This window comes from Macrobrachium rosenbergii, chromosome 20 (genome assembly GCF_040412425.1).
Source record: "Macrobrachium rosenbergii isolate ZJJX-2024 chromosome 20, ASM4041242v1, whole genome shotgun sequence".
Classification (NCBI taxonomy): Eukaryota; Metazoa; Arthropoda; class Malacostraca; order Decapoda; family Palaemonidae; genus Macrobrachium; species Macrobrachium rosenbergii.
In genome coordinates this window covers 9,542,501-9,557,070 of record NC_089760.1, presented here as the reverse complement: position 1 = coordinate 9,557,070, position 14,570 = coordinate 9,542,501, and the positions used below count along the sequence as shown (strand labels likewise).

The 14,570-nt window shown below is 32.1% G+C and overlaps 1 long non-coding RNA gene across 1 annotated transcript in view; it reads left to right on the top strand.

Moving 5' to 3' along the window:
- Positions 1-14,570, top strand: part of LOC136849041 (uncharacterized) — a 521,318-nt gene that overhangs the window by 489,755 nt on the left and 16,993 nt on the right. The window contains exon 6 of the long non-coding RNA XR_010856211.1: positions 2,031-2,237. This is a non-coding gene — a long non-coding RNA (uncharacterized lncRNA). The remainder of the gene's footprint in view (positions 1-2,030; positions 2,238-14,570) is intronic.

Below are 14,570 nucleotides of genomic sequence, written 5' to 3'. Positions count from 1 at the left end.
ATGTACTTATATATTAATTCCCTCCCTTTTTATAAATGTATAGAAACATGTAAAGTGAGTTCATCAAAAATCATAAACATACATTAATAGTTGTTATATTTAAACACAGAATATTAAAAAAGAAAGTTATTGGTGTATTCAAAAAGATATTATTCAGTTTACAAGGTTTCAGAGAAGCAGAATTTTTTTCGCGTTAACTTAGTTAAATTGGAAAAGATTTTTTTTCATATAGCAAATAAAAGAAATTGTTATCCTAAATACTCGGTGTTTAGATCAAATTTTATATATATAAAATTATTAAAAGCCGATTTAACTACTTGTTTTTGGTCTGCTAATCCCAAACCCAAGTGAGAAATTGAAATATGCAAAAGAAATATAATGAGCATCTCCTTTTATTATATCTGAAACCTTTTATATACTAAGTTCTAAAAAATAATTCGTTTTTATTTGCTCATCCTTGCTTCCAGTCAGTTTATGAAGTTTTTTGTTGACATTTTATTCGAACAGACTTTATTTCTTTATTTCAAAGTGTTTTTTTGAAAATAAAAACAATAACCATGATCATTACTAAGGACAAAAAGCGCATATAACTTATATTAATTTTTTTCATGGAAAAGTTAAAAAAAAAAAAAAAAAAACAGATTCTCTGTTAAATGTTTTGCAGGCGTTTGTGTTCACCGACGAAGCTGACGAATATTGTTAACTCGTATATTTCTCGTAAAACATTCATAGCATTGCAACATAATGTCTCACATTTCTCTTTTATAACGTTAGAATTTGTCAATGAACAATGAAATCTGCTCCACTAGATACTTTCATTTACTCATTATCAGTGATGTTACTATTTTAAATTATATCATTCTTAATGATTCACTTTCACAACGGCATTTTACCATTGCATTCTTCAAGTGAAATAAAAATACGTCATTAAAAATGCAGCTCATCCTTGTGAAATACTCTATTTTCATTTGCTTTTCGAAGGCTGTAAGAAGCAACGAGTCGAACACTAATTTGGGAGATTCTCAGTTTTATATATAAACAATTCTAATGATTTCGACCATTATCTCATTTATAAAACTCTCACTCACGTTACAATTACTTAAAGAAGTAAAAGTCCACCGACATCCCACTAATGATATTGAAATTGCTGATTTTTAATTCCTCCCTTATCTAAAAAAAACAATATGAAATGAAATATTAATGAATTCAAGGTATGAAAAAACCTGTTTGAAACAATCTGAACTTGACTGACAGCCTGGTTTTTCTTTAATAAAATCGAATTTGAGATCACGAACACAAAAGGCATGAAAAGGGAAGAATAGATATGAAATCATTCCTAATCCAAGAATTATAGATTTTGAGAATAAGGATTTTGGAAATAATACGACAATGATGATGCTTAAATTTCATCTCATGGGAAAGCTGGAGGACTGCGCCCAAAAAAATTAATAAAAAGGACTAGCGTACATTTCTAAAACAAAACATTCCCTCTAATAATAATTAACAAGATCAGTATGATGAATTACATCACACTGTAAATTATATATTTACATTTTATAACTTCGTTGTATCATGGCTGAGCACAAGAACTTCATAACCGCTTAACAAATGATTACAAGCATGATTCATGGAAATCAGGAACGTAAGATGTTGACTTTATTAACGTTCAGAGTTAATAATAATTATTTGTATTCTTTACGACTGGCAAATTCTCAAACTACACACATCACTATGTCAGTGTGTTCTAAGCGTATCAACAAATCACAGAACCCATGAGAAAATATAACAAAATCAAATGAAAATTAGAACTAATACAGTTGTTTCATTTGACAGTATGTACTTGAATATTCCTTAAGGGCAGAAATTATGCATTTCACTAACATAAATTAATTCGACATTTCCCAAAACTGCTATGGGTTTAAGAACGAGATACCCTCCTAGGGCAGCATTAAAACAAAGAGGCAATTAACCTAATGGATGATCCCGCCCTTATATCCCCTAATTAATTCCTAGTATTTTTCACCCCCCAGGTTGTCCCATTTGCATACTCCCGTGGGCATCGCTTAGGGCTGCTAGAGAAGTAACCCTTTTCTCAAGAGACCCTGTAACACCCATCAGGACTGTGTCTACCACCTTTAGTTTGTGGGGAACAGTAATTTTCGGATTGCTACTACGCCTCTGATTAGCCTCCTTGTTCACCTTCCTGGTGATGCTCACTACCTTTCGTATTTCAAGAGGTAAGTGGAAGGCTCCCGGAGGTTATAGGCCACTACGAAAATCCGCCACTTTCTGTAAATATACTTTTTAATTTTTTTTCTTATTTTATTTATAAATGATTTATTTATCTATTAATTAATTTATTTATTTATTTATTTTATTTATTTATTCATTTAATTATTCATTTATTTATTTATTTATTTATTTATTTATTTATTTATTTATTTATTCAATTTATTTAATTCAATTTATTTAAATATGTAATTTTTTCTTTATTTATTTAATTAGTTAATCATTCAATTAATTAATTAATTTATTTATTTATTAATTTACTTATTTATTTATTTATTTTAGTTCCTCCATCAGACCTTGTCTAAACAACGTTTCCCGTTGACTGTGCAGGCCTGAATCTTTATCATAAAAAAACAGTTAATTCGAACATCATTAGAATTTCATTGTTATAAGTTTGGTACTTTTTTAGGTTTGATATAAAAATGACCGATAAAACATCGCCATGCCTACACATATTTCCCTTTCCCGTTTCATTTATGCCCGGAATTATGGAGATCTAATATGACCAAACTAGGTCATAAACTTTTAAGGCTTTTGGACACCTGATAAATATATTGATAACGTTCTTCGTATGTGACCTCTTTCAATTAGATGGGTCGTATTTATACAGTGAAATGTGTTTATAAACTTGAATTTTAAATGCTGATATAGTCTACATACGTATACAATAAAGTTATTTTGGGTTAATTCCATCTTTTTCAGAAATTAAGTACATTTCGTTGCAAATACTAGAGAACTTAAAATCAGTTTGACTATACTTTGATTTATATTAACGTTTCCCTCACTGTCTGATTTTGCTCTTTAAAAAATATTTATTTTGATCCGTCTGGAGCACCACCTTGCAAAAAACAAATTTGGTGTTCCTTCCAAAGCAGTAATCCTAGCCATTATTATTATTATTATTATTATTATTATTATTATTATTATTATTATTATTATTATTATTATTATTATTATTATTATTGTTGTTGTTGTTGTTGTTATGAGGAGCAGTTGTCACCGTTGTCTCAGTAAATGTTTCCGGATATATTCTTCTGGCAAAGGTTACTAAGTCGAAAAAAAAAAATTTCTTGATAACTTCCATTCACATTTGGTGGTCTGCAAAACGAAATTCCAGACCCTACACAGATCATCATGAATATGGACTCTTCAGAAGGAAGGGAATTATATGTATTTATTACTAAAAAGTGAAAAATGCTAAGTAAGAATGAAAATAAAGATAAAAAGAAGATAGAATAAGTTGGAACTATAGTAGAATATGCGACTTACTACCCAGGGGTCGAAGTATCGTAAACGCTGTGGTTGTGGATTAAAGGATTCTTTATTTGAAGTATTTGAAGTATTTTCCCTCCTTCCCATTGATGATATTCTTAAGCAAAAGTGATCATCTGCTTAGGCAAAATCAGCACATTATTTTCAAAATTATCAGAAATTTTTATAGCTGATATTTCCCCCAAATATCTCAAACGATTCTGAGTAAAAGTGAAATCGGGTTATGAAAGACCATTTTTACAGATTTACAATGGAAATTACGTGATGACAGCCTAATAAATATGATCGATGATTATTAAATCAATATACTCAACACACTAAAACTGCAGACATATATGCGAAATTATTGTTTTATTTTTTTATTAGAAAAGGGGATAGTGATTGGCAGCAGTATATATACGAACTCAGATAAGTACCAAGGAAATGGGTGTTATTAAGCTTCCGAAAATAGCTGGATATGATTTTTACACATCCTACGCTTTCAAGAGCTCTTTAATTGACAGAAGTGTTAGGGTTTGTCTGTTAAGCATTCGCTATAAATGATTTTTATAATGAAATGTGAATTAAAAGGTAACACTCAGCCTGACTTTTGAAAAGCGTTCGCTTTTGGTTTGTTTACACGACCTTTTTTATTTCACTCTAAAGCAATCAAATGGTCAGGTGTTTTAATTAAATGTTTCATATAACCTTTCTTTTGACATATGGATAAAAGAACAAGGGTAGATAACTGTACTACATGCGGTACGCATATTTCGCATAAAATTGGTTTTGCTTTCTTCATGCGCCACGCCTTTCGCTAATTTACCTGTAAATATGAAATTTTCTGTTATTTTATATTCCTTATCGTATATAAAAAATATGAAAATAACTTAAGAGACGTAAAATTTTAAACCCTAAAAAATACAGTTCTCTTAATTAAAGCATTTTAAATTACATGAAAACCCCGAAGAAATATCTTGATAATATCAGCCTCATATATAACGGTGATTTAGTAGCTTATTGTTTAAGAACCAGAGCCCCCACAACAAAATCATAAGCATAGATGTTCATCTACAACTATTAAATATTAATTTAAAGATGCAAGCACTGGTTTCAATGCTGGATCTAAGGCAACTTTTGGAGCTTATGCATGAACGTAAAACCAAGTAGGGTGGTAGCGCCGTTAGTGACGTCATGCGGTGCACTGAAGGCATTACTAGAGGCTGTCTGCAGTGATATTATTCTATTGCTACTGGTCTACACACACATTATATATATATATATATATATATATATATATATATATATATATATATATATATATATATATATATATATATATATATATATAGCATATAAGCTTCAAATTCAATGACGTATTTATTATTATGCAGCATTTGAGTGGAGTATTTTTAGTCACATTTTATTTCCTCTGGCTATCCAGGGGAAAAGTAATTTCCTTTCCAGGATGTATTATATGGACAGATTTTTCATTACTGAAATGGTAAATATTGCTCTCCTTGTTCGTTGATTATACATGAAAAATTTAAAGCTATTGAATAACAGGATAAAATCTATTTAAATTACTATTTCTGATTCTAATAAACTTGTTGGAAATCTGTAGGTTTGTGTAGATAAACAGTTTTTTGCTGTAGTATGTCTTACTGATCTAAATAAGAACTTATATGATAAGCAAAAAAAAAAAAAAAAAAAAACTTTGTTATACGATAAACGGATCCACTTTTCAACGACGATTTTGACTTGCAGGTAAATTCAGTATCCAGAAATTCCCCTTTGCCATTTTGAAGTCATTGATACGAATTAGCAATCACGTTTTTTTTTTTTATCCTGCATCACATAAGGGTTCTTTCTTTGTCTGAATGACAGAATTTTTGCCTGATATAAACTGATACAAAGACACCTAATGAAGTTTCTTTATAATCAAACGGGTTGTTTCTAAAGATACGCATTCCCTTATTTCCATAAAAATCTCTCCTCCATTAATTTCAGTTCACATCAGACAAAAAGCACATAATAAATTTCCCTGTCATTGGTCTTTTATGAATAAGACCTCTTTATTCAAACACAGTTATCAGTTTTGCCGGAACTAATTATGGCTTGTTCCTATGTATGTATGTATGTATATATATATATATATATATATATATATATATATATATATATATATATATATATATATATATATATATATATATATATATATATCCAATACACGAAGGAACGCGTGCTTGAGAATATCACTAAGTCCACGTCGGAAGGTGAATGAAAATAGGACTTTGAACAAGTATTTGGTGGTTTATTCTACATTTTCAAGTTCACACTGAACACAAAAGAAGTTGACAGAGATAGATTTCTGTACAAAAATAGAAGGTGGGGGCGGGGTCACAGTTTGTTAATCTGGGCAGCATGTTCTTTAAACAAAAAAAGACAGGGACAAAAGATCAAGGGATAATCCAGGGTGGAGATTAACAATCCTGGTAGAAATAGCTTCAGTGAACATAGTCTCTAGCAGATTTCTTCTCCGATGGTCGTTGACCTTGTAGATAACCGTTGACTTATCCCAGTTCATCGTAGGGCCTGTCTTAAGCTAATGATCCACAATGCCATTATTTGATGAGCCACTTGAAATGGCATATTTGTTTTGGGAGCTTCTTATTTTTAGTCCTTTTGATGTTTGACCAATATAAATCTTATTACAGTCTTTGCAAGGGATAGTGTATACAATGCTGTTTGAATTGGGTCTTCTCAAAATATTATTATATTTAAATACTAAGTTAATATCAATAGTTTTTTAAAATGGGCACTGCAGGAGTGAAGTTAGGATGAAATGGTAGACAGAGAATATTCTTAAGTTCTTTGTTAACACTGGTTGGATTATAATATGTCTTTTTTTGCATTATTTTTTACAAAGTTCTAAAAACTATGGAGGGTAACATAATGAATCTCCTATATTATCAATAATTTTAAACTCCTCTTCCAAAAATTCATGACTACAAATTCTAAGAGCTTTAAGATACATACGGGAAAATGTTGACACTTTAATTTGCTTAGCATGCTTAGAGTGAAAATGAATATTGACAAATTATTCATGAGGTTTCCTATATACTTTAAAAGCTACTTCCACCAGGAATGTTAATCTCCACCCTGGATTATCCCTTTGATCCTTTGTCCCTGTCTTTTTGTTGCTGCCCAGATTAACAAACTGTGCCCCCACCTTCTGATTTTTAACAAATCTCTGTCAACTTCTTTTGTATTCAGTGTGAACTTGAAAATGTAGAATAAACCACTAAAGTACTTGTTCAAAGTCCCGATTTTCATTCACCTTCCGACGTGGAGTTAGTGATATTCTCAAGCAAGCGTTCCTTCGTGCTGCATTGGATATATATATATATATATATATATATATATATATATATATATATATATATATATGTGTGTGTGTGTGTGTGTGTGTGTGTGTGTGTGTGTGTGTGTGTGTGTGTGTGTGTGTGTGTCTATATATATGCAAATATATGTTTATAGATATATATACACACACATATATATATATATATGCTTATATACATATATATACATACATATATACACACATGTATATATATATATATATATATATATATATATATATATATGTATATATACATACATGTATATACACACATATATATATATATATATATATATATATATATATATATATATATATATATATATATATATATATATATATATATAAAATTCAGCACTATACACTCATAAACGGTAAAACACTATATTCCGACTGTAAGTTGGGTCTTTTGGACCTACAGCAAAATGTATCTGATTTTGACACTATTCAAAAGCCAAACATCGGTCTGTTGCCGTATATAAACCCCGCTTATCGTGCGCAGGTCCGAATCTCACCACGTGAATTTCCAGTTGCATAATTTGATCTTCATTTGGATTCCGAGATTTGAGATGTCAAACGTATCGATTGTATTTCAAATACACACACATATTTTTAGTGAAAGTGACCAGTGACTAATCACAGGGTTATCTAACAAATTCTTATACATACATACTCATATATAATGATATTGAAATCAGAAGTACAGAACATCAGAAATTGGAGAATATGGAAAGTAATTAACAATAGTATATATAACTATGCACAGGTATCCAAAACGTTACACATGAGAGGAAGCGAGTTTTTCTTGTGCAAAAAATATTATACAGCTGATTACAAATGAATCCATTAGAAAAAAATATTGTTTTATGCTTATTGATTCCCACACATTCATTGATAATTCTTACTGTCAAGTAAAAGAAAACAAATTTATCTGTCTTGAGTGAAAAATTCATATAGAACCTATCACGAATACCCACTGTGATTATGTTATAATACATACATGCACACACACACACACACACACAGACATATATATATATATATATATATATATATATATATATATATATATATATATATATATATATATATATATATATATATATATATATATATGTGTGTGTGTGTGTGTGTGTGTGTGTGTGTGTGTGTGTGTGTGTGTGTGTGTGTGTGTGTGTGTGTAGATATGTTTGGTGCTGTGTATAACGATCACCCGGTAATAACTAATTCAGAAAATAATAATTCTTCTGATAATTTCTTAATTTTTCACAACAAAAAGCGGTATTTTGCAAATCACGAACTGTTTAAGGTTAAAATATCAAATAAAAGAAGGTTTACTAATGACCTATGAAAATAAACCAATTAACAAACTGAAATAACAAGGTAATTATTATCATAAAACGATTGTCCTTACATACCTTTATTGCAGTTGGTGTAGATATTCCTTGGATGCTCAGTGACTGGCCGATAAATATTGTTGGTGACCTTGCTCTGGAAAGGAATGAAACGTTGTTACAAAATTATCTACAGAAGAAGTACTCAGGTTAAAATCTTTTTTTCAAGTACCATCCGCGTTCAGGTATTGATATAAGATTCCGTGTCCGGGCACACATATATTTGTTAAAATTTTAGAATACTCGATTAATGCAAAAGCTGGTCAGTTTGTTGCGCTGATAAAAGTGCCAAAAAAGATAGAATGTTGATAGACTAACCACCCCCCCCCCAATGCGCTTGAAATTATTTTGAATACTGGGAGTTAGTCATAAGTTCAAGAATCAGCTTTCAAATCTTCAAATCACTCATTTTTAATTTTACAGATATCACCTTCTGTCTTATGAAGCAATTTTTCAATTAGAATAATAAAAAAGATATAAGGCTTGGATTACTCTTTAAGTATACTTAAAAGTTTGTACTAATATACCTGATAATGAAATAATTCCTACTGAAGAAATATAATGAAAACGTTAACATTTGCGAATCTGTGGTCAACGTTATATTATAAGGAATAAAGCCATTTTCACCCATTTCCAATGTGACAACACAATCAACCAGGTAATCACTCAAGTGATGAATATTCTTCACACTGTATTCTTACAAGTATATTATCTTAGCTTAAATTCCTCTGCACGGACTGTACTATAGCTGCAATATCTGTTTTCGTTTTTACTACACATCACATTTTTCCAGAATGCCTGAATATTGCTGACTATGTTTCAGATTATAAACGAGAACTTTCTTTAAATCAGGCGTATGTTCAATCTTTTTATTTGCTCTTTTCCAGAGATTAATGAGGTTAACGCTACTTTTAATGATCGTTGTCCCCAAACTTTCAACAACCAACTTCCATCAAGGGGAATTAAGGCGAGTGTCCCTTGTCACCTGTCCTTCGAGGAAAAGAAGTAGGTCACAAACATCTTGAGTATCAGAATCTTTGCTCATCTTATGAAAAGTTTCTTCACTCCCAGGAAATATCCTCTGGAGGGAGCGAAGTTCTCATTTTGATATTTCAGACTTAATTCTTTAGAAATTTTGTTCTCCATCTTCAAGTTATGTTTGTAAATGTTATGTTAACGGATCGATAAGTAGCATTTTACGGTTATATGTATGTATATATATATATATATATATATATATATATATATATATATATATATATATATATATATTTTTTTTTTCTTCTTCTTCTTCTTCTTCTTCTTCTTCTTCTTCTTCTTCTTCTTCTTCTTCTTCTTCTTCTTCTTCTTGCCTGCTTATAGTAAGGACTTATCTTATAATCCTGTTATGATGTCAGTTCTGTCACGAGGTCGGCCATCCCTGGGTCCTCTGTGAGTTGTATAATGTTGCCTGCCCTTCAAGGAGACCAAATAGGTCGCAAACATCTTGAGCAGTAGAGTCTTTGCTCAACTTATGACAAGTTTCCTCATTCCCAGGATATATCCACTGGAAGATATGAATTTAAGTTTCCTCATTCCCAGGATATATCCACTGGAAGGTATGAATTGCCTATTGTGGCATTGCAAACATATTACTTGAGAAATTTGCTCTCCGTCTACAAGTTATGTTTGTCATTTTTATATTAACTGATCAGAAAGTGACATTTTACCTCTGTGTTTCTCTTGTATGCTTAAAGTAGGGCCTTTCTCTTCATTCTGATTATGGTGTCAGTTCTGCCCTGAGGTCGTCCATCCCTAGCCTCTCATCGTGTTGCATATGGCTTGCTGGTTTCGAAAATCCCCGGTTAAAATTGAAGAAGAACAATATGTGTATCGATAAGGGACTGAGCTCTATCACATCACATCTAAACGCAGTATTTGTTTTTTTTTTCTATCAAAGGGAATAAGTTAATTCTCATAACTAAATACGTTCTAATTTTCGCCCTTTGGAAAGGAAAGCAGGAAATCAATCCATTACCGTTGTGTTTACCAATGTATTTTTTCGTTGTGTTTTTAATGGGAGCTCAGTGCCATCCGGTGATACTCGGTAATAATGTCAAATATATCATGTGCTTTTTTTTTATTTCTGCAATGAAGACCTCTTTGTAGCTGTTGTTAATAGGAGTGTACAAATGAGGAGAATTTCTGTACGACCTGCAATTCTAATGCGTCAGTAGTCATCGCTCGCTTGATGTGGTCGTATATAAGTGAGTTGTTATAGGGTTGGATGCATTCATCCCTTCATGTGCGTAGGCCTGATGTATACAGAATTATGAAACTTGAAATCATCATTCTTTACCAAAGTCTCATAGCAAGGAGAAGGTTTTTGTCCACACTTTACGTTGGAGTGAAACTGGGGACATATCTGCTTTTGAATTCTGCCGTGTTGTCGTAATTCTTACTCAGTTTATGATGTTGATAGACACTTTACGAATACTCTAAATGAATTAAATAAGTCTGTGTAAAATTCAGACCTCCATCTAAATAAGCAGGGTCATAAAATCTGTAGCTTCTTAGGAAAATCTCTACTGCAGCTCCGTTTTTCATGTTAGTATTATGGTGCGAAAAATAGTATTATGGTATAAAACAGGCTGAAGAGATTAGTTTCATTAAAAAAAATGTTTTAGCCCACCCTACCTAGTTTTTAGACAGTGCTTTAAAAACACAAGAAACATTGTTATTCAAATAGTGGAGAAATAAAGTGGCTAACGGAAAGAGAATAAATAATTAAGTGACTATAACAGTGGATTAGAGGAAGTAATTAAAATTCGTGTGAATTATGAGAATGAATTTGTATTTCTTATTAACAATACGATCCGTAAATTCCTTTGTACAGCCGAGTTTGGGGAAATAAAAGGAAAGGACGAACCGGTATAAGTCTACAACCAAAACAATAGCTATTTGGCTTATGTGGGGGAGACTGGACGAAGTCTCAATAAACCGAAATGGGACGATTGGGCGCAGTCGCTTGGGCGTGGGCGATTTGGCATGGTGGTTTTGGCCCTAGTTGATTTAGCGCCGTACATTTTGGGGCCAGGTACTGTGGCGATGGATTTTTGTGGCCAGGTACTTTGGCGCCGGATTTTTGGGGCCAGGTACTTTGGCGCCGGACTTTTGGGGCCAGGGGCGCCGGACTTTTGGGGCCAGGTACTTTGGCGCCGGACTTTTGGGCGTCAGTTATTTGGGTCCTAAACTAAACTAAAAAAAAAATGTAACAAGTAAAGATTACGCCTTTTGGTGATTCCTGTGATACCAAAGTAACCAAATGAATAACTGTATTCGCATTGAACTGCTTAGTTTTAGAGGACCGTTATAAAGTTCTTAACCCCTGACCACACCGGCCCCCATGAGAAATTCAAACTACCACTTGTGTATATAGTAAAACTACATATTAGAATAAGTTTGTACTGAACCGAACTGCCTAAAACAAAAAATAAAAAAGTATAATAATTATTAATTAGGAAAAATTATAAATTTCAACAATAAAAAGTCATTACAGTTCAAAAAAAATTACAACACAAGAGAAATCTATTCAAATGAATAAGCTTTACACAAAACAAATGTTCACTTAAGATAACTTAAACTTTGTAGTACTTAGTTAAGTAATTGAGTAGTTTGTAGTTTTAGTAGTAAATGAGCAGTTCATTTGAGTTACTCTGCATAACTATAAAATCTTTAATACAAGAAATAAGTGCTTTTTTTCCTATTAAGTATTTAATAATTCACCAGCCTAATTTCAAACATAAACATTTATCTTTTGTTCGTATAAAAATGTACAAAAAAGGCACCAATTTTTACGGGACTTAATTACACATCTGACACTATGTTAACTGATACCATATGAATGAGCTCGTTTGTCTGATTCCAGATATGTATTTATCATGTGCCCAGCTAAATTTATAACAAGGATATAGCAATTAGGTTCCCTTGAAATTGTGTGTAAAAACATTATTTGCAATAAAAATAAATGACGTTGGAGACGAAACGTCCGTCGCCGAATGGACTGACGTCAAAATGGATTTGGGGTCAAAGCAGGAGCGCCAAATCGCCTACGCTAAAACGGCTTCTCCAAAACGTACCAATCTTAATAAACGCTTCAGGGAGGACAACAGAGTCGTTAATATTAATAACAGAAACAAGTAATAGCCGCATATTTTTCGGATCTCGACCATTTAAGATTATTCCCAGGAAAATAAACTAACATACAAATACAAGAATGTAAAATGTTAAGTGTTGTGGATAGTTCGTAATTACCTCGATATCAGTGTGAACTGGAAACAAACCTTCTAATATTTTAGAAACGATAAATTCCAGTAAATTCCAGCAATGTCTTTGCAGATACTAAGCTCTCCAGATACGCTAGGGAAACTAGTAATCCAGATTTATTCACTGGACTGATGGAATGTGACCCACTACCATTATTAACGAACCCTCAAGAGCATCAGATGGGCAACATTATCACAACAAAACCGAGTGGTTCAGAAATTAAAACTTCGAGAAGGAACCTGATCTAAAGAACCTGTCTGTTGAATTTTTATCTAGTTTCATTCCCCTTGACAATGAGGACAGTATTCCTAGTAAAGGCTGGTTATTTCAAACGTATTTCTAACTATATATAAAGGTATATAATGCACGAGAGCAGTGTCATGTTTAGTAGTAGTAATAATAATAATAATAATAATAATAATAATAATAATAATAATTATTATTATTATTATTATTATTATTATTATTATTATTATTACAAAAACATGACACTGCTCTCGTATATTATACTGTACCTTTATATATGGTTAGAAATATGCTTGGAATAATCAGCCTTTACTAAGAATACTGTCATAATAATGATAATATTATTATTATTATTATTATTATTATTATTATTATTATTATTATTATTATTATTATTATTATTATTATTATTATTATGGTGTCGAGAAATGAAAGCATTCAAATGAAGATCAGGCTAAAAGAGTTAAATGAAAACAGGCAATTAAATTACAACTTGCACCCAACTTCTTCATATTGATGAAAGTTTTTCAGTGAACTGAAAGAGGCTAAAGATTGGAAAAGTTATGGTTCCTGGGCGAGTGTCGAATATTCTATATTCTCACCGAGTATCCTCCCAGTCGTATTATGTATGTGCATTCGCATGAAAAAAAAAATTTTACTTCCATTTCATCGTTGTTAAGAAAGGAAATGCAAATTAAATATTGCCGATACCTCGAATAATAATGTACTTTTCAAACCCAACCTCAGAGCATACCCACCCAGTTTGTTCTATGAAGAGTTATGGCCAGCTTTCGTAAAACGTATGTAAATTCGACAGATATATAGGTATTTGAGCTTCACCAAACTTTTATTCATCTTTGTAGCAAAGTGCATTATCGCGACGTCGGTGAAATCTCTAGCGCAGTGTTTCCCAAGTTTTTTAGTACGTGACCCCTTACAACAATACCAAACATGTCATGACCCCACATTCATAAGCCTTCTAAAAAGTTTAGCCCCGTTCCGGCAAGCTGAATTTGGTACGTACAGGTGTTAGACCCTCCATGACCCCCAGTTTGGGAACCTTTTGCTCTAGCGCTTGGGTAGAGTCCTGCCACAAATGATTAGGGCAGGGTCCAAAGAAAAGGGGCGTATTCAACACCAGGTAAATTGGAGGTGAGCCAGGTGAGGGAAAATTTGTGGCGTCAAAACTGACCACAGGTTCAGAGCTTAGCCTTCGCTTAAGCAGAAACTGATTAGTTTTCAGTCTAAAATGCAAAAACAATCAAAAAGAGGTACATTCATAAACAGAGTATTGCCATAAAACTATTGGAGATTTCTGCGTAAGAAAGAATAACTTCCTTTGAAATTTAGCATGGGTTATGAGGAAAATTATCATACATAACTGCCAAATCAGCGGTACAAGGACCCCTTTTCTTGCAAAGGCGCACCAATCTGCCGTTTTAATTCTTCATTCTTACAGAAACCGAAAACTAAATTTATCACTTCATTTTTTTACATTCGATAAACAACCGTACACAGCAAATTTTATTAAATAGCAGCAGTTACTTGCGTAGTATACAAGACTTGCTTATTGTCCGGAAAGCAGAAAACCTAATGTTCTCCAAGTAAGCGAAGGCATAGTTTGTAAACAAAGTTGAAGTCAGTAGCCTGACCTTGGGTAAATACGGACACCATGA